The sequence below is a fragment of the Giraffa tippelskirchi genome, chromosome 5, assembly GCF_054371585.1.
Source record: "Giraffa tippelskirchi isolate mGirTip1 chromosome 5, T2T-mGirTip1v1.2.pri, whole genome shotgun sequence".
Classification (NCBI taxonomy): domain Eukaryota; kingdom Metazoa; phylum Chordata; class Mammalia; order Artiodactyla; family Giraffidae; genus Giraffa; species Giraffa tippelskirchi.
This window is the reverse complement of record NC_137279.1, coordinates 23,573,967-23,592,803: the sequence shown is the minus strand read 5'-3', so window position 1 is coordinate 23,592,803 and position 18,837 is coordinate 23,573,967. Positions and strand designations below refer to the sequence as shown.

The 18,837-nt window shown below is 47.0% G+C and overlaps 1 protein-coding gene across 2 annotated transcripts in view; it reads right to left on the bottom strand.

The window, feature by feature from the left end:
- KIAA0040 (KIAA0040 ortholog) overlaps nucleotides 1-18,245 on the bottom strand; it is a 41,156-nt gene extending 22,911 nt beyond the window's left edge. For both annotated transcript variants that reach the window (XM_081494046.1, XM_081494045.1), the window contains exon 1: nucleotides 17,792-18,245. The gene's annotated coding sequence lies outside the window, so the exon portion shown is untranslated. The remainder of the gene's footprint in view (nucleotides 1-17,791) is intronic.
- Between the last annotated feature and the right edge of the window lie 592 nt (nucleotides 18,246-18,837).

Below are 18,837 nucleotides of genomic sequence, written 5' to 3'. Positions count from 1 at the left end.
GGGAATGGAGAGGTTTGTATAGAACAAGCGAGAGCCTCCCCGAAGTTGTTTACTGGGTCACTAAAATAAAAATAATTCTGCAAGCATCCTGTTCTTTATCCATGAGGAGGCTAATAGTACTAATAGTGATGATTTGCATCAATGAAATATGCCATTCCAATTATTTTTCCGGTAGTTGCATGTGGATTTCATTCCAAGAAATATTATTTAAGTATCTGCTGTGTGATCAACATGGTGCTGAGGGGGAAAAGAGAAGTGTATGATCTGGTTCCCAGCCTAGGATTTCTTTTTTTTTAAAAAAAACTTTTTATTTTGTATTGGAGTATAGCCAGTTAACAGTTGTGATAGTTTCAGGTGAATAGCACAGCGACTCAGACATACATACACATGTATCTATCCTCTCCCAAACTCCCCTTCCATCCAGGCTGCCATGTAACAATGAGCAGAGTTAGGAGAGTTTCTTAATGAAACTGAGAACATGGTAAGTCCTGCCAGGCGACAGTGCAGATCCCTGAATCCCAAGCCTCAGGTTCCCCATCTCTCAGAGGGGAAGATAATAACTCCACTGACTCCACTCACCATTCAGTGTTGTTGTGAAAGTCAAGTTATATTACATGAGAGTCTTTATAAACTGATAATGCTCTTCACAGTTTAATTTTCAAAAATAATACAAGCTATTAAAGGCTAAGATAAATATCAGAAAGTGCCAAAATGCATGCACAGTTAGAAAGGAGAGTGATGGTTGTTGGCTTAGGTTTTAAGGGCGAGGCAACCTGGAGGAGATGGAGGCTGTGTGGGGCCCCTGTACCAGGTGTGATCACATCGAGGTTTGGACATTCGAGTGAGAGAAGGGAAGCTAGGCTGAGCTGGATAGGATGGGAAAGCAAGAGCCGGTGTACAGCACGTACAGAGTTTGGGACTGGGAAGGCAGTGAAGAAACCTCCTGAGGAAGGTGGGTGAGATTTCATGGGGCTTGGAAGGCTCAGCATAGGTTTGGTGTAACAGGAAAGTCCTGAATGTTGGTGAGCAGGAGAGATGTAGCAGTGTCAATGTTTCATTCTCTTACTTGACCCCTCTGGTAATTCAAAGTATGCCTTGGCTAGAGCAGGATTAAGGACCACCCTGGGCTCATGGGCAGTCTGCCCTAACCAGCCAGGCTTGGTAATCACAAATATTACAATTAAAAAAAAAAAAACACTTTTATTAATAGTGTACTTTCTCCCTTAGACAAAATCCGATTATGAACTGAAATGAAATATCACCAAACCAATCAGAAAGAAACTGTGATTTATTTCCTGATCCCTTGGGAAGGGAGGCAGAGGGGAGGGGGGAAAAAAACCGCAGTGCAATCACTTCTCCAGTCTTAAAACTGATGCCTGAATGGGCTTGAATTTATTTATGACTGGGGAAAGTCCTAGCAAAGACCCTGCACTTATAAGTCATTTTAATTTTTTAACAGCTTCTCTTCTGCAAACATTTCTTCATTAAATCCACTGTAATGTGAGAAGGGAAGGGATTTCTTGCCCTATTTCACAGATGAATAAACTAAAGAACAGAAATGGGTGTTCAAAATTTGTTTAAAATTGCAAAGCTGGTCAGTGGCCAAGGGCAGACCAGGTTCTAGTTTTTCCATTTCCCAGTGTGATACTCTCTTTACTGTTTTAACTCCCAAAAAGCTACAGGAGAGGAACTAACAATGGCAACCAGTCACTCTTCCAGTTTATAAAACCTTCCATTTCTCAGACTCCCTGAGATATGTGGTCCTTCCTGCTTTGGGGCCTCATGAAAGCTTCTTTATCTCAAATCCCCCCAACTATCCCCCAATCCCACCTCAACCAGTACACCCCAATCTCCTGGTTTCTATACAGTTAGTCTCAGCTGAAATAGCACCCGCCTTGGGAAACCTTCCACGACCTCATTAGAGCCCCTGTCCTGTACCCCGTCACTGTCCCTATACCGTCACCACAGCCCATGACCCACTTTAGAGTCACAGTTTATTTAATCATTTTGCTTCCTTTCTAGACAGAAGCTACTCCCACCTGTTCTGTTCTTGGAAAAATATTTGATGGGACATGTTTGTTCTTGGAAAATATTTGCACCTGTTTTGTTCTTGGAAAATATTTGTTGAATTAGTGAATGACCATATTTATAGATGAGGAAACTGAAGTTTACTGAAATTCAATGAGTTGCCCAAGGTCTCACAGCCAATCATGGCAGACATGGCAGTTCTTCTGCCCCTAAATATCCAGGGCTCATTCCACTCTGCCAGGCTGGTTTATGGGTTTGCACCCAGCATTGTGGCCACACAGAAGGTACTCAGGAAAAGAAGAAACAAATGTACCAATTGGAATTTCAGTATTCTGGGTTTGGAGAATTCATTCAGCCTGGGCGCGGAATGTGCTCAGATGCCAGATAGCTGGGGGCATTCCAGACTGCAGGCACACTCTGCAGGCCTCTTTTGGTGACTGGCTACTTTTGGATCTCCAGTGAGGCTGTCAGTGCCAAGAAACAGAAATGACAGCAGTGAGACCTGACTTCCAAAGGTCGCTGGCCTCAATTGGATATGGGCCTTTGCCTCACGGGGTGCCATATTGAATATTATAATTATATCACACAAGAGTGAGGCTATTGCCATGCTTTTGGAAAGCCTCTGTTGGCTGTGTTCCTGACACATTTCGCTGTCACAAATTGCTAACATTCCGTTTGGTAATTCTCAGACGCCAAGTCAATTGAGTAGCGAAAGTGTGTGTTGCATTCAGTGTCTCAGTACCTCACTGGTATTACTGCAAAAAGTTCTCCTTGCTTTTTTCCCTCAAAAAGAGGAGCTCTTTGGCTGGCTTTTTTCTTCCCTCCCTGAGCCTGGGTAGTTGACACAATTGAGTCCAAGGAGGCCAAGGAACTGCCCTTTCCCCTCTCTACGGCACACAGTTCAATACATTGCACATCCGTTGAGAACCTACTGTGCACTCAAGGAGCTTCTCTTTTCTAAGGCTCTCCCAGCTAATGCTGCCGAACAAGATGTGAAACTTGCCAACCACCTGGGTAAGGGATCCCAAGCTAAAGACACAGACTGTGAATCAAGGGATTTATTTTTTGCTTGGGAAATGGATGAGCACAGGGGAACAGTGAAGCATGACTAGTTAAATGTCCCAAGGGAAACGCAAGCAAATGGTTATGGGAGCAGCAGGAAGGAAGCTGTTCATTCCAATGAGGAATCTAGGCAAGGCTTCAAGGAGGGTGGGATTTGAAATGGCACCTGCCGGGAGAATGGGATGATTAAATGCAGTGAGGATGAGAATGAAGGGATTCCGGGATGTTCAAGAAAGCACAGCTGGCTCAGAGAAAGAAGCCAATCAATGTGGCCCAGGCACCAGGCCCAGATCTGGAGAGTTTGAATCTGCCATTGTTACCATGGCAACAAACAGCTCACTCTCCCAGCCAGCTGCTCTAATCCATGACATTCCAGGCAACAGCTTGGCCCAAGGTGAGAGTTCCTAAGGCTGTGGCCTGAGGGGAAGAGATGCTACTGGGAGACTTGCTCTCCCTCCTCACCTCCTTCCTTATTCTGACTTGAATGTCCAAGGACAGAGCAGGGGTAACAAGATGATGCACTGGGCCAAGGACCTGCCCAGGGGTTGTTTTTCATGTTTAACCATGAAAGCAGATTATTGCGTGAGAAAATCTGAGTGGCTAGTCAGTTTTCTGCCTCCTTCCCTCTCAACTCTAAACATGCTTTATTCCTTTGTATATTCTTAAATGTGTTGATAATCCCAAATTCCAATCTGGGGCCATGAGGGTAACCAAAGTCAGTTCCAGCTGGCCCAAGATCAAAGAGATTGCTCCAAATGGCAACTCACTCCAGTATTCTTGCTGGGAAATCCCATGGACAGAGGAGCCTGGCAGACTACAGCCCGTGGGGTGGAAGAGTCGGACACAACTGAGTAATTAAACAACAACTCTTTCTCACAGACACGTGCACACACACACACACACACACACACACACACACACACACACTCAGTTAGCCTACCCATGTAACAGTACTATTAACATTTGGCCCAAGGTTGGTGGAAACCAAATGAGTTTTTTGTGTAAGAAGGGCAACCGGAAATCACAGGCTGCAAGCTGGAAGCCTGTGAGGTAGATGTGATCAGTGAAGAGAGGTCGGCTGAGACACAGCTTGCAGCGAGTCCTGTAGGGATTCCCACGCTACCTGTGCTACTCTCTCAGGCGGACCAGCTTGGGTCAAAGGCTGCTTGCCCTCCTCCATTCACTAGCTGTCCGACCTAGGATAGTCCCTCTACCCCTCTGTCCCTCAGCTATAAAACAATAATCAGAATAGACCCTCTGCCATTGAATTGTTATGGAAATCAGATAAGTTTAATCATCTTTGTCATGTGGTTAAAGCAGAGCCTGGCCCACATTCCATAAATGTTAGTTTTATCTGTCAGGCCCTGTGGGTGTTGAGCTTGTGACCCCTGCTGTAATCCAGCAGTGGGGAGTTCAAGGATGCAGAAGGGACCACAGTGATTGATGACTCCCGTGTGTAGTACGGCAAGATGCCTTTGGGTGTCCCGGGCACAGCCCATGAGGAATGCTCTGGCCTATAAAACTAGAGCAAACACTGACCTATGTGTACTGAACAGCCCTCAGCACACAGGGCAAGAGAAAGGAGAATTTAGTGACCTGGGGACTTTTTCTGGAATCACGGTTAGATAGAGATCATCACAATTGAACATTTCTGTCCCTCTCTCCTACCTACCTCCCTGACAATGTGTGTAAGATACTGTGGGATACTTATGTAGTCTTCCTATTGTATACTTGTGGTACAGATGCTGTTCGTATCTGCTTTTCCACTTGATTGTAGACTATTTGAGAGCTTTCTCCTCTAGGAATCCCCCATGCCTAGTTCAGTGTTGGCACATAGTAGATGCTCAATAAATGCTTGTCAATTGGTTAGTGAACCGACTGAATGGTTATGGGATGGGAGAGTTGAGAGTGTCTGTGTGGGGCTGTATGTAACCTCCTCCAGGTCAGGTTGCCCACAGTCATCCCTGGGAACCTGAGCCCTCAAATCTCCACGAGCTTTGCAGAGGCCTCTGCAGGGCCAGGTCATAGGTGCTATAACAGGGTTGGGCTACAGCAGTGGAGGGGACCAGGACTGGGGCCTGTGCAGAACAAGAAGGCCTTGCTTTCACAGTTGGGGTTAGGAACCCAGAGTAGCAGCTTATGACTTAGGTAAGTTGGTCAGAGCCTGGAGAACCAGCCAAGTAGGGATGAAGCAGGTGTTGGGGATGCCACAAGTGGCACAGGCCAGAGCCTGGGTGGTGGGCAAAGAAACGGTGGCACCTGCAAGCAGAGATCCCAGGACAGGCTCTAATTCTGGGGGGCAAGGCTGTTTCTTCCACCTCTAGATGGAGGGGCATGACTGCGGCTGGGCTGGGCAGCTTCCTAGGAATAGGCAGTAGGCCCCTGAAGGTGGGGCCTGTGCCTGGTTTTGGTTTTTAAATTCCCTCACGGCCTCCAAGATAGTGTCCGGCAGACACAAAGACACTTAAGAAATGTGTGTGAGAAAAAAATGAAGCCAGAGGGACTTCCTGGTGGTCCAGTGGTTAAGAAATCTGCCTGCCAGTGCAGGGGACACAGGATCGATCCCTAGTCTGGGAAGATCTGGTCCGGGGCAACTAAGCCCATGCATCACAACTACTGAGCCCAAGCTCTAGAGCCTATGAGCTGCAACTACTGAAGCCCATGCACCTGGAGCCCAGGCTCCACAACAAAATAAGCCACAGCAATGAGAAGGCTGCACACTGCAAAGAAGAACAGCCTCTTCTCACTACAATAAGAGAAAGCCCGTACACCAATGAAGACCCAGCGTGGCCCAACGTAAATAAATAAATAAAATGCAGCCAGAGCCAGGCTGGGACAGCTTCTGCCTTCTAAAGCAAGGCCAGCAGGGCTCCCAAGAGTTTTTACAACTCTCCTTTTGTAGAGAGGAGCTGAGTGTGAACCAAGGAAGGTAAGTGAGGGCCGAATCTCACCAAAAACCCATGGGAAAGAGGAGCGAGAATCATCCACTGGGGAGAGTCGAGATCTTTCCACCAGGCTGCTGCTGCGTGTTCCTGCAGGCCGAGGTGAATTGCCTCAGATACAGGATAGTCATGAGCTTGGAAGTCTGGATGCAACAACTCAACCCTGAGATGAAGTGGAGAACTTAGAGTTTCAGAAAGTGGTTTAGCAGTTCATTCTGTGTCTGCTCCAGGATCCCAGGCACCTCTACAGACTCCTCACTTCGGCAAGGGGAGATGTCTTCACAGCCTCGCCCCTCTCCCCACCCTGCTCCCCACCTTCTCTTGTCTACTCATGTCTCCAGACTGAAAGTACCAAGGAGGCTATTCTAGGCCTTTCCTCATCTCCTTTCCCTCATACCTGGGCCACAGCTGCTTATTAATTTATTTATTTTGGGCTGTGCTGGGTCTTCATGCTGCTCAGCCTGTTCTCTAGTTGCGGCAAGTGGGGGCCACGCTCTGGTTGTGGTGTGTGGGCTTCTTGTGTCGTGGAGCACAGGCTTAGTAGTTGTGATGCACAGGCTTAGTTGCTCTGGAGAATGTGGAATCTTCCCATACTGGGGATGGAACCCATGTCTTCTGCCTGGGCAGGTGGATTCTTTACCACTGAGCCACCAGGGAAGCCCCCACAACTGTTTCAAGAAAGCAAATGAGTTGAGTCTCAGGCATTGCAGTGCTGTAGCAGCGTGATGGGGCCTGGAAGTTCCATCTGCAGAAGCACATGTGTTTATTAACCTGTGTTTAATGAGCGCCTACTGTGGGCCAGACACTGGGCACAGGGCATGATGAACTGGTGGTGCCAAAGGAGGATGGGGGAGGGTCCAACTTCACCAAGTGGCACAAAAGCTCATTTACTTATAAATGAAATAATAACAGGAACTTAGATTTTGTCTCCTCTGGTAAGTCTGTCACCTAGAGCTGAGCTAAGTGTACTTCTTCCCTATTGTCACACCTGTCATAGCACTGGTCATACTGTATTATAACTGCGTCTTTATCCATCTGCCAAAGTAGACCGTAACAGAACAGCTTCTGATTCATCATTGGTGGCAGTTGCAGTTTCTTTGTAGGAGAGGCTTATCAATAACACTCTGGAGCCAGAGGAAGAGAACTTAGCTCTTGGTAGAGACCTCAGTTTTCCTCCTATGTCAAATAGGTATCATAGTTGAACTATGAGGGTTAAGTGAGAGCAAGGATATGACTTTCTTAATGTAATGCCTGGCACATGAACAGTCCTCCAGAAATGCTGCTGGTGTTACCTATTGCTTACTACTTAACCGCACCAAGAAGGATTTGTAGTTTACCCAAATATTTTCTTTTTTTATAATTTATTTATTTTTTGCTGTGCTGGGTTTTCATTGCTGCACACGGGCTTTCTCTGGTTGCAGAGAGTGGGGACTAGCCTCGAGTTGTGGTGCACAGGCTTCTCATTGCAGCGGCTTCTCTTGCTGCAGAGCACAGGCTCTAGGCGCACGGGCTTCAGCAGTTGCGGCACAGGGGCTCATTAGTTGTGGCTCATGGGCCCTAGAGTATACAGACTTCTACAGCTGTGGCGTGTGGGCTCAGTAGTTGCAGCTCATGGGTTCTAGAGCACAGACTCAGTAGTTTTGGTACACAGGCTTAGTTGCTCTGCGGCATGTGGAATCTTCCTGGACTCGGAATCGAACCTATGTCCACTGCATTGGCAGGTGGATTCTTATTCACTGCACCACCAGGGAAGTCCCCCAAATATTTTCTATCCCAAGCATCCAAATAACTCTGCATCTCTAGGACAACAAGAAGCAGAGTTTAATATCTTTCCTTAAAGCATAAGATCAAAGGCAACAAATAAGGGAGCAGGCGTGGGAAAGGATGCTACTTCATATGCCTCTTATCTCCAAGAAAGGAAGTGAATTTACATCTGCTGATTAAAACATTGGAGAAAACAGTTTGATGAGTTCCTCAAAAAGTTACACATAGAGTTACCCTATGATCTAAAAATTCTCCTCCTAGGTATCTATCCAGAACAATTGAAAATAGGTACTCAAACAAATCCTTGTACTTACATGTTCATAACAGCACTATTCACAATAGCCAAAAGGTAGAAACAACCCAAGCGTCTATCAACAGATGAACAGTTAAACAAATTATAGTAAATACACAGAATGAATAATTATTCAGCCACAAAGAGCACGAAGCACCAGTAAAGGCTAAAACGTGAATGAACCTTGAAAACATTAAGCTAAATGAAAGAAGCCAGACACAAAAGGGCATACATTTATAGGAAATATCCGAATAGATAAATCCATAAATGCAGATTGCCAGGAGCTGGGAAGAGGGAGCAATAACAGGTAACTGCTTAATGGGCCTGGGGGTTTATTTTGCAATGACGAAAATATTTTGGAACTAGAGGTGGTGATGCTATTAATACAACGCTGTGAATGTACTATGGGTTTCCCTTGTGGCTCAGACGGTAAAGAATCCTCCAGCAATTCAGGAGACCCAGGTTCAATCCCTGTGTCAGGAAGATCCCCTGGAGAAGGAAATGGCAACCCACTCCAGTATTCTTGCCAGGCAAATTCCATGGACAGAGGAGCCTGCCGGGCTACAGTCCATGGGATCACAAAGAGTCAGACGCGACTGAGCAACTAAAATTTTCAATCAATCCCTTTCGTGAATGTACTAAATGCCACTGAATTGTTCACATTAAAATGATTAATTTTCTGTAATGTGAATTTCACTTCCATAAAAAAAAATGGCAGGAGATAATACAAAATTTCTGGAAAACTGATAGAGGATAAACGGAAAACAATGGTACAGTTTCCATTATTAAGGTTTAAGAAGTATAACATTGTTGATTTGATTATCTTTTTGGTGTGTATTTATTCATTCCCTCCAGTACCAAATACTGAATGACCACATACCTCAGTGGTTGAAGTATTCCTTCTTGAAGGAATAATTTATTTTTTTAAAACATCTGAAGACTTTTTCCTGGAAAATGTCAGTCAGGAGCATCAGACCTTCTTCCCCATGTGTCACATGCCCTGTGACTGTGTCCCTTCCTCTTGTCCCAGACAGGGTGGGGGAAATGCAATATTTCTACCTAAACATGAGATATTCTTTCCACACCCCACTGTGGAAACCTGTGCCATCTATCCACTGAAAACACAGTAAAAATCAGCTCTTTCCTCAAAGGGGTCAATAATATCTCCATGCAAAACTGCACAAACACAGTAGTTGGAAAGCAGCGAGTGTCCTAAGTCACCCGGCACATCGTTGCTTTTCTCTTGAGCCAGAGAAGGCATTGGGCCAAACATCCTGCAGGGAAGGGCCTGAGTTTCTCTTCTGGAAACCAGGAGCACTCTGAGCAAGCAGGTCATGTCTGGGTGGTGCACTGTGCCCGTGTGCTCCCCTCTCCCTGGGAGGTCTCATTATGGGATAGGGTGGGTCACCCACGTAATCAGTCTGGAGGTTTGCATCTAGGCCACGGCCGTCACTGCACTGGCAACTGCCGCTCGGCAGACTGTGGGCCTTGGGCAGGAGGGGACGTTTCAGGTCAGGACTGGAAGGTGGAGTGAGGGAGGGGAGGGTGGGAGCCATCAGGCAAGAATCAGAAAGGAGCCCGACAGATGGGGTGCATCTGCAGGGCTGGCCCTGAGAGTGGCGTGTCCTCTTCCAGCCCCACTGCTTCTCCCCAGCAGAGCATAAACAACCATGATATGCTCGATGGGCTGGTAGAGCAGCCTTGGTGGGGGTGGTGGGAGGGAGCAGCGGCTGTCACTTTTGTGTGCCTCAAAGTCTTAGCACCACGACTCAACCAATAGCTATGGAGAGCCTAGCGTGCACACTGCAGATCTGTGCGAGCAAGAAAAGTTGGGTGGACATGTGTTTACTCCCTGTCCCTGATCGCTGGGAAAGTCACTGTGACCCCAATGTTAGTTCCTGGGGGATTTGGGGCCAGTGTGCCTGAGAGGCTCCCTGGGGCCCTGGGCTGCTGTGGAGCCTTTACATCAGAGGGGCTTTTGAAAGCTGGTGCTCTGTCCCTTTGGTGGAGCTGCAGAGGGAGCTAGGATCAGAAATTTTGCAAAGACACAGCCTCAGGATCTCAGAGGCTCTGGGCTCGTGTGCAGCTTTCCTCTTTTCTTATTTAAGGTGGCCACAGTCACATCTCATTTAGGTTAAGACCCAGCATGTGCACTGCATGCCATTCTGCTCCCATGACACTAAAGCTAATTGAATGTCCCAGTTTCCCCTGCCTAATTCTCCACCCCCAAACCCTTGCCTCCACACGCATCTCTAAACCTCAGTCAGTTCAGTTCAGTTGTTCAGTCATGTCCGACTCTTTGCGACCCCATGAACTGCAGCATGCCAAGCCTCCCTGTCCATCATCAACTCCCGGAGTCTACCCAAACCCATGTCTATGGAGTCGGTGATGCCATTCAGACATCGCATCCTCTGTTGTCCCCTTCTCCTCCTGCCCCCAATCCTTCCCAGCATCAGGGTCTTTTCCAATGAGTCAACTCTTCGCATGAGATGGCCAAAATATTGGAGTTTCAGCTTCAACATCAGTCCTTCCAATGAACACCCAGGGCTGATTTCCTTTAGGATGAACTAGTTGGATCTCCTTGCAGTCCAGTGGACTCTCAAGAGTCTTCTCCAACACCACAGTTCAAAAGCATCAATTCTTCAGCACTCAGCTTTCTTTACCATCCAACTCTCACATCCATACATGACTACTGGAAAAACCATAGCCTTGACTAGACGGACCTTTGTTGGCAAAGTAATGTCTCTGCTTTTTAATATGCTATCTAGGTTGGTCATAACTTTCCTTCCAAGGAGTAAGCGTCTTTTAATTTCACGGCTGCAATCACCATCTGCAGTGATTTTGGAGCCCAAAAAAATAAAGTCTGCCACTGTTTCCACTGTTTCCCCATCTATTTGCCATGAAGTGATGGGACAAGATACCATGATCTTAGTTTTCTAAATGTTGAGTTTTAAGCCAACTTTTTCACTCTCCTCTTTCACTTTCATCAAGAGGCTCTTTAGTTCCTCTTCACTTTCTGCCATAAGGGTGGTGTCATCTGCATATCTGAGGTTATTGATATTTCTCCTGGCAATCTTGATTCCAGCTTGTGCTTCTTCCAGCCCAGCATTTCTCATGATGTACTTTGCAAATAAGTTAAATAAGCAAGGTAACAATATACAGCCTTGCCGTACTCCTTTTCCTATTTGGAACCAGTCTGTTGTTCCATGTCCCATTCTAACTGTTGCTTCCTGGTCTGCATACAGATTTCTCAAGAGACAGGTGAGGTGGTCTGGTATTCCCATCTCTTGAAGAATTTTCCACAGCTTATCGTGGTCCACACAATCAGAGGCTTTGGCATAGTCAATAAAGCAGAAATAGATGTTTTTCTGGAACTCTCTTGCTTTTTCGATGATCCAGTGGATGTTGGCAATTTGATCTCTGGTTCCTCTGCCTTTTCTAAAACCAGCTTAAACATCTGGAAGTTCACGTTTCATGTATTGCTGAAGACTGGCTTGGAGAATTTTGAACATTACTTTACTAGCATGTGACATGAGTGCAATTGTGCGGTAGTTTGAGCATTCTTTGGCATTGCCTTTCTTTGGGATTGGAATGAAAACTGACCTTTTGCAGTCCTGTGGCCACTGCTGAGTTTTCCAAATTTGCTGGCATATTGAGTGCAGCACTTTCACAGCATCATCTTTTAGGATTTGAAATAGCTCAACTGGAATTCCATCACCTCCACTAGCTTTGTTCGTAGTGATGCTTTCTAAACCTATGTACCCCCAATTTTTGTCCTGAAAAGGACAATAGAAGACTAAAAGTATTAATATTATTACATACAACTATCCTTATTGCTGAGGGCTTCCCTGGTGGCTCAGCTGGTAAAAAAATCCGCCTGCAATGTGGGAGACCTGAGTTCAATCCCTGGGTTGGGAAGATCCCCTGGAGAAGGGAAAGGCTCCCCACTCCAGTATTCTGGCCTGGAGAATTCCATGAACTGTATAGTCCATGGGGTCACAAAGAATTGGACACGACTGAGCGATTTTACATCCTTATTGCTATTACATTTTTCCCCTCTCTCCTGCCAACTCTCTTCTCTAACTTGCCTGGAAAACTAAACGAAGTTGTGGATGGGCTTTCCTTAAGCTTATCCAGCTTGAAATCAGGGTCATGTTTAAGAAGAATAAAAGTCTACTGAAAAACATCCCAAGAGGAATGAGTTATAGACAGTTGAGAGCAAAGCTTGCTCTTTGTTAAAAAGAGAAAGACAGTTGAGAGTCTGTAATGACTTACAAATCTTCTGTTCTGATCAAGAAATATGGCTGTGATTAGGTTTCCTTTCATTTCTTAGCAACAAATTCCATGGAGCAGTTTGCTTACAAGCGTGGGAGGAAGCCTCTTCCCAGGGCCGGGATTCGCGTCGGATGCTGCCACAGTCCCTTGGGAGTTACCCTCAGAAAGGAATCTTGTGTTTGGGTGGAGTTTGTTTGGGAGCTCAGCTACCCTTGCTTGGTCTCCCACTCATGTCCCCAGTGGTGCTCTGTTCAGATGGCTCGGGCTGATGCGGGGGACATGTCAGAAACCTGAGCTGCTCCGTAGCCCTGGGGATTGTCTATCCAAAACTGTGTTGCAGATTTTCCTTCCAGTGCTTAGAGAGGGAGAAAGTCTGTCTGCCACTGTTTTGTCTCTTTTGTGCCTGTGATAAGTCTCATGAGTTCCTGTGATTCACTTATAGGCTTTCCGCTGAACAGTGAGTTGACTACCATTTTGATGTGTAATGATGACCCTAAAAATGAAATACCCATGTGTATTTCCAGACCCACTGGTCTGAAAATAGCCTTCATGACAAGTTCCATGAAACACTAATAAATAGGTTTTAATAATTCAAAAAGACATACGTATCCCAATGTTTACTGTAGCACTATATACAATAGCCAGGACATGGAAGCAACCTAGATGTTCATCAACAGAAGACGGGATAATGAAATTGTGGTACATATATACAATGGAATATTACTCAGCCATAAAAAGGAATGAATATGAGTCAGTTGAATTGAGGTGGATGAACTTAGAGTCTGTTATACAGAGTGAAGTAAGTCAGAAAGAGAAAAACAAATGTTGTCTATTAAGGCATATATATGGACTCTAGAACAATGGTACTGATGAACCTATTTGCAGGGCAAGAATAGAGATACAGACATAGAGAACAGACTTGTGGACACAGTGGGGACAGGAGAGGGTGGGCTGCATTGAGAGTAACACTGACGTATATATACTACCATGTGTAAAACAGATACAGGAAACTGCTATGTAACACAGGGAGCTCAACTTGGGACCTAGAGGGATGGGGTGGGGGTGGGTGGGACAGAGGCTCAAGAAGGAGGGGATGTATACTTATGGCTGATTCACATTGTCGTATGGCAGAAACCAACACAACATTGCAAAGCAGTTATCCTCTAATTAAAAAAAAAAATGATTAAGGAAAAAACCAAAAAAAACACATATTTTAGTTCCTTAAGGCACCCAGTATTGTATCCCTTCTTGAGGGAATCTCTAGGAATTCTTAAGAACAGTTTGAGGCTTGACACTGATGAAACAGAAGGCTTGGGTGTGATAGGGAGACTGCCGCAAAGGAGCAGCGTGTGTGCGTGCGTGCTAGGTTGCTTCAGTCGTATCCAACTCTGTGAGACCCAGGCAAGAATACTGGAGTGGAGTGGCATGCTCTCCTCCAGGGGATCTTCCTGACCCAGGGATCGAACTCACATGTCTTACATCTAACCTGCATTGGCAGGTGGGTTCTTTACCACTAACACCACCTGAGAAGCCCCTTAAAGGAGGGGCTGTTCCTGGTTACGCCCAGGGGCCACTGGGGGGAAGATGCAGCCTTTAAGTACAATCTTTCCACTTCTCCCCTCTGCCAGCCTCTGAGTGCCTGCCTGTGCCCCCGTGTGTGAGGCATGGAAGGTCTAGGTGATAGAAACCCCAGAGAGTGTTCACTGTTCGAGGACTTGGATGCTGGTTCCCCCATTAACCAGCTGTTGACCCCAGCACACACTTCCCTCTCTGAACCTTAGTTTGCTCATCTGTGAAGTGAGGGGGAGGGGCTGGCTCATCTCTAAAGTGTTTTTCCATTTGAAGTCTCTGAGTCTGTGGTTACTTCCTTTTCTTCATTCAACAACCAGCCCCTATCAGAAGTCTGTTTATTTGAAAGTTCTAATGTTGGCATAAAACTTGAGCTTCACTAGGTTGGAATATGTCAGGCTTCTCTGGCTGGGAGACAGGAAAACCACAGAGACATCTAAGCCATTGAAAGATGCTCAGATTCAGGGCTACTGCTGGTTCAACTAGCACACTGATGAGGATTACAGAAAAAAAAGTGTCCCCTCTGGGTGGCCTCAGCTGCAAATGGGGTGGGTCTGTGGCTTAGTAAGTGGAACCCTGGCTGCTTTAGCCCTGTGAGCTTCCAGGAGCTCTTGGTCAGTGTACAACCTGCATTCGCTTTAGGAGACCATTCACTTCTTTGATTTTGATCACATTAGGTGAGGAGTAAAAAGAGAAGCAGATACCCGTCATTGCTCTGATGGAAGGAGACTTCTATAATTATGGCCTTCAAATATTATATGCAGTTAAAAAGCTGCACATCTGGGCCTACGATGCTGCCCAAATCCTACACCTACACAGCCCATCTGATTTGGTGACTTCAAGGGGAAAGATTAATAATAATAATAAAACCCCCTTACATTTTTATAGAACCGTACAATTTATATAGCCCATTAAATGTACTTTCTTTTTCAATTTGATTCTGATTCTAACCATTGCCCTGGTGAGACATAATTATCCTCATTTTAAATGTAAAGGAAATGAAGCTGAGCGATTCAAAGACTTGTTCAAGGGCAGCTAATAAGTGGTCAAGGCAAGAATTGAACCCATGTCTGTCTAGTTCCAAGTTCAAGGTGTTTTTTCCTTCCGTACCAGGTCACGTAAAATCCTGATCTGGGCATTGGCAGCCAGACCTAAAGGACCACTCTACAGAGGTTTAGAATTTATCTGAGAAAGTCGTCCTTCTTGTTTTAATGAAGGTAGGACTCTCCCACACAGGTGCCATGCCTTGACTTGGGGTATGAGTTCTGGGGAGATCTCCTGCAGATCTTACAATTCAACTAACATATTCACTTCTCACATCAGGGAGTGATTCCTGGGGATTTGCTTGTTGGTTAAATGCATCCTCACCACCTGTGTGTCGTTAACCCAGGGTTCTCACCAACATTTTAGGTATCATCCTGCAAGACAGCTGGGGGAAACCATGGGCGTTTCATGGGAGTCATATGGAAGTCAGTATGTGATATGAAAATAAGATCTGTAGGCCATTACTGACCAATCCAAGACCCTTCAGGGTCAAGCAATCTCACTGAGAGTGTAATACAGTCCTCTTTAGTTTCCTTCAACACTGCTTTTCTGCACAACATCTGAGATAGTCGCATCAGAGCAACCTCCACATCTCCTTGGGTTCCAGACCTGTGTACCCACTGCCTCCCATATATCTCCACCCAGGCATCTCCTGAGTACATCCAACTTAAATGTGTCTGAAGTGGTCATCGTTTTCTCCCAAACTCTGCTTCCCAAGCCCACTCCTCCTCCAGTTCATGTGGTTTCTATTACAAGCATCACAATGCATCTTCCCATCCCCAGCTCAACACCTTATAATCCTCTATTCCATTCATTCCTCCTTAGCCACATTCACTTGGCCTCCAGGTACCTCTCTGACTCTACTTCCTAAACCACTAAAAGTCCATGCCCCTCTTCTCAGTTCCCTCTGCCATTCTCTTAGCTGAGGTCCTCCTTACCTCTGTTCCTTATCTCTCCAACCCGGCTTCCATCTGGCCATTAGTTCTCTCTCCAAACACAGATCTGACCATACTCTTTCCCTGTTTAAAAAACGACTTCCCACTGCCACAGGAAAGAGCTCATCATTCTTTGCGTAGTAGTGTAATCTGCATTACCTGCAGTTCCCCCAACTTACCATTGAGTTTGCAGATACTCTTTCCTCAGTCTGGAATACCCTTTTCCTGGGAATGCCTAATCGTTTTCAACACCTGCTCATCCATCACTTCTGCAGGTAACCCCTGGGGGAGTTATTCACTCCCCCTTTGCATTGTTTCAGTGTCCCATAGCTATGGCTATGATGATGGATACTATTCTTTTTTTTAAACTTTATTGTTTATTATTTTTGGCTGCCCTGGCTCTTTGTTGCTATGTGAGGGCTTTCCTAGTTACAGCAAGTGGGGGGTACTGTCTAGTTGCAGTGTGCCAGCTTCTTGCTGTGGTGGTTTCTTTTGTTGGGGTTCTTGCGCCCTAGAGCACAGGCTCAGTGGTTGTGGCACATAGGCTTAGCTGCCCCATGGCATATGGAATCTTCCTGGACCAGGGATCAAACCCGTGTTCCCTGCATTGTCAGGCAGATTCTTATCCACTGAACCACCAGGGGTAACTATATTTTGTTTCTCTGCCTCATTTACCAGATTTCATGTCCTCAGATGCAAAAACTGTACCATTATCTTTGGACTCCCAGGCCCTGGCATATGGCCTGACACACAGTGAGCATAGTAACTATGAATGAATGGATGGGATGGTTGTACATCTCTCTTTGATGAAATCAGTAACTCAGCTTGTTGATTGTTCATTATTCTTCTGGGGTTAATATTCAGGGGAGAGGGTGGAAAACATCCTTTCTCTATTCCACAGGTTTGTTGTTGTTTAGTCTCTAAGTCATGTCCAACTTTTTTGCGACCTCATGGACTATAGCCTGCCAGGCTCCTCTGTCTATGGGATTTCCCAGGTGAGAATACTGGGGTGAGTTGCCATTTCCTTCTCCAGGGGATCTTCCTGACCCAGGGATTGAACCCATGTCTCCCGCATGGGCAAGCACATTCTTTACCACTGAGCCACCAGGGAGGGGCTTCCCAGGCTGCACTAGTGGTAAAGAACCCACCTGCTAATGCAGGAGACATGAGAGATGCAGGTTCTGTATGTCTATAGTTTATTTAACTCTGTTACATAATGTATTCCTGTGAAGCTCTTCAAAACATTAGGGAACCAGGTCTCATTGTGTCCTCCATTCTACATTCAAGGGTGGGGAGAGGAGTAGGAGTGGGACCCTTGAGAGAGGCAGAGAAGTTAGGTAGCAGTTTGGGTCACAGCAAATCCCCCGAGGCTCAGGAAATAGCAGAAAGGCTCCCATTCCAGCCCTGGCTCCACGCCACATTTTCCTTGTGGCCAGTTTCTTACACCCCTTGAAAATTCAGCTTAGTCTAGAACAATTTAGAAACTTCTGAGCCTGGGATGTTTTTGGAGGGTCTCAGGTCTTGACTTCTTCTGTAGCAAACTGAATGTCCCTCTGTCCCTTTCAAGCCTCTCCTGCCGGCAGCTGTTATCAACTAGAGTCTGAGAACTCCACCCCAGACGCGGCTAGGAACCCATGTGGACTCAGCCCAGAAGCAGATGTAAGGCTGCTGAGAATCCTTGCAAAGCGGGGGGAACCCTGGAAGTGAGGGGCAAGAGGCTATTTGGAAACGATTTTCAAATTTCACTGATCTCTGGGGTTGGACTCATCCTTCTGGAGGAAAGAGGGAGTGGGAAGTCCCCTTGCCAACGGAAGGCACCTTAAAAAGTATTTAAACACACACACAAACAGACAACAACCACACAAACTCTTGAGACTCACCTATGAGTCCCACCGGAGGGCTTCCTGCAGGCGCGGTAGCCCAGGGATCCGCCAGGTGCCGCCCCAGCGAAGGCGGCCGAGGTCCCCGGTGTCTCCTCGGAAGCCCCTGCGGGTCCCGCGCGGTCCTGGCCCAGAGGGGAGGGTCAGCGGGGGCCGCCCTGCGCCGCGCGTACCTGCCGCCGGTGGCGAGAAAGGCGCCCTCTATGTCCCCTGCCCTCCAGCGGGCGGACGCTTAGCATTTTTGAGGTTTCACTCCACTCCGTCGTCCTGCCCCTGATGTCAGAGGCTCGACTTCCTGAATCAGACTCGCTGCCCCTCGCGCGTCTTGGGCTCGGCCCACACTCTCCACCCCTGGCCCGGGCCTGCGGAGGACTGAGTGCCCCTGGACTTGGGCGCACACGGCCCGGACGCGCCCTCCCTCCTGCCCGAGCCTCCCGCCGGCTCCCCCGTCCCCGCCCTGCCCTTACGTGTCCGTGCCCCGGCCGTCCCGGAACACGCCTCCTGCAGGACACAGCCGCTCCCCTGCCTGCCTGCGGAACCAACCAGTCCCTCAGCGGCTTTCAGGGACGCACCAAAGTTCCCAGAGACCTGAGACCTATTTGGGAGGGAAAGTAGGCTTAAGTGAAAACAGCCCAGCCCTTCCTAATGGAGCAGCCTTCTCGGAGAGGGGGTGGGAGGTGTTGGAGGGGGAGCCCATGGGACAGATTGGGTGAAGGTTCTAGTGCCTTCACTGGACGGAGGGCAGTGCAGGGCTCCCCTGGTCAGTGTTATGTGTTTGGTGGGGGGCACGCAACACCTTGGAGAAGTCTTTGCACTGCTCACTGAAAGCGATAAGAAACAGTATGCACTCCAGCAGGAGCTGTCAGAAGCAGAGATGGAGGGGGAAATGCCTTCAGAGAGGTCTCAGAGTTGCTTCCCCTCTCCTCCTCAGTATCGTCCTGCATCCACTCTTTATTTGGATCTAGTGGGTCAGGTGTCCAGCACCTGGGAAGCTAGGAAATGAAAGTGCTGCCCACCACGTGGGAAGGAGGATTCCAGACCCAAAG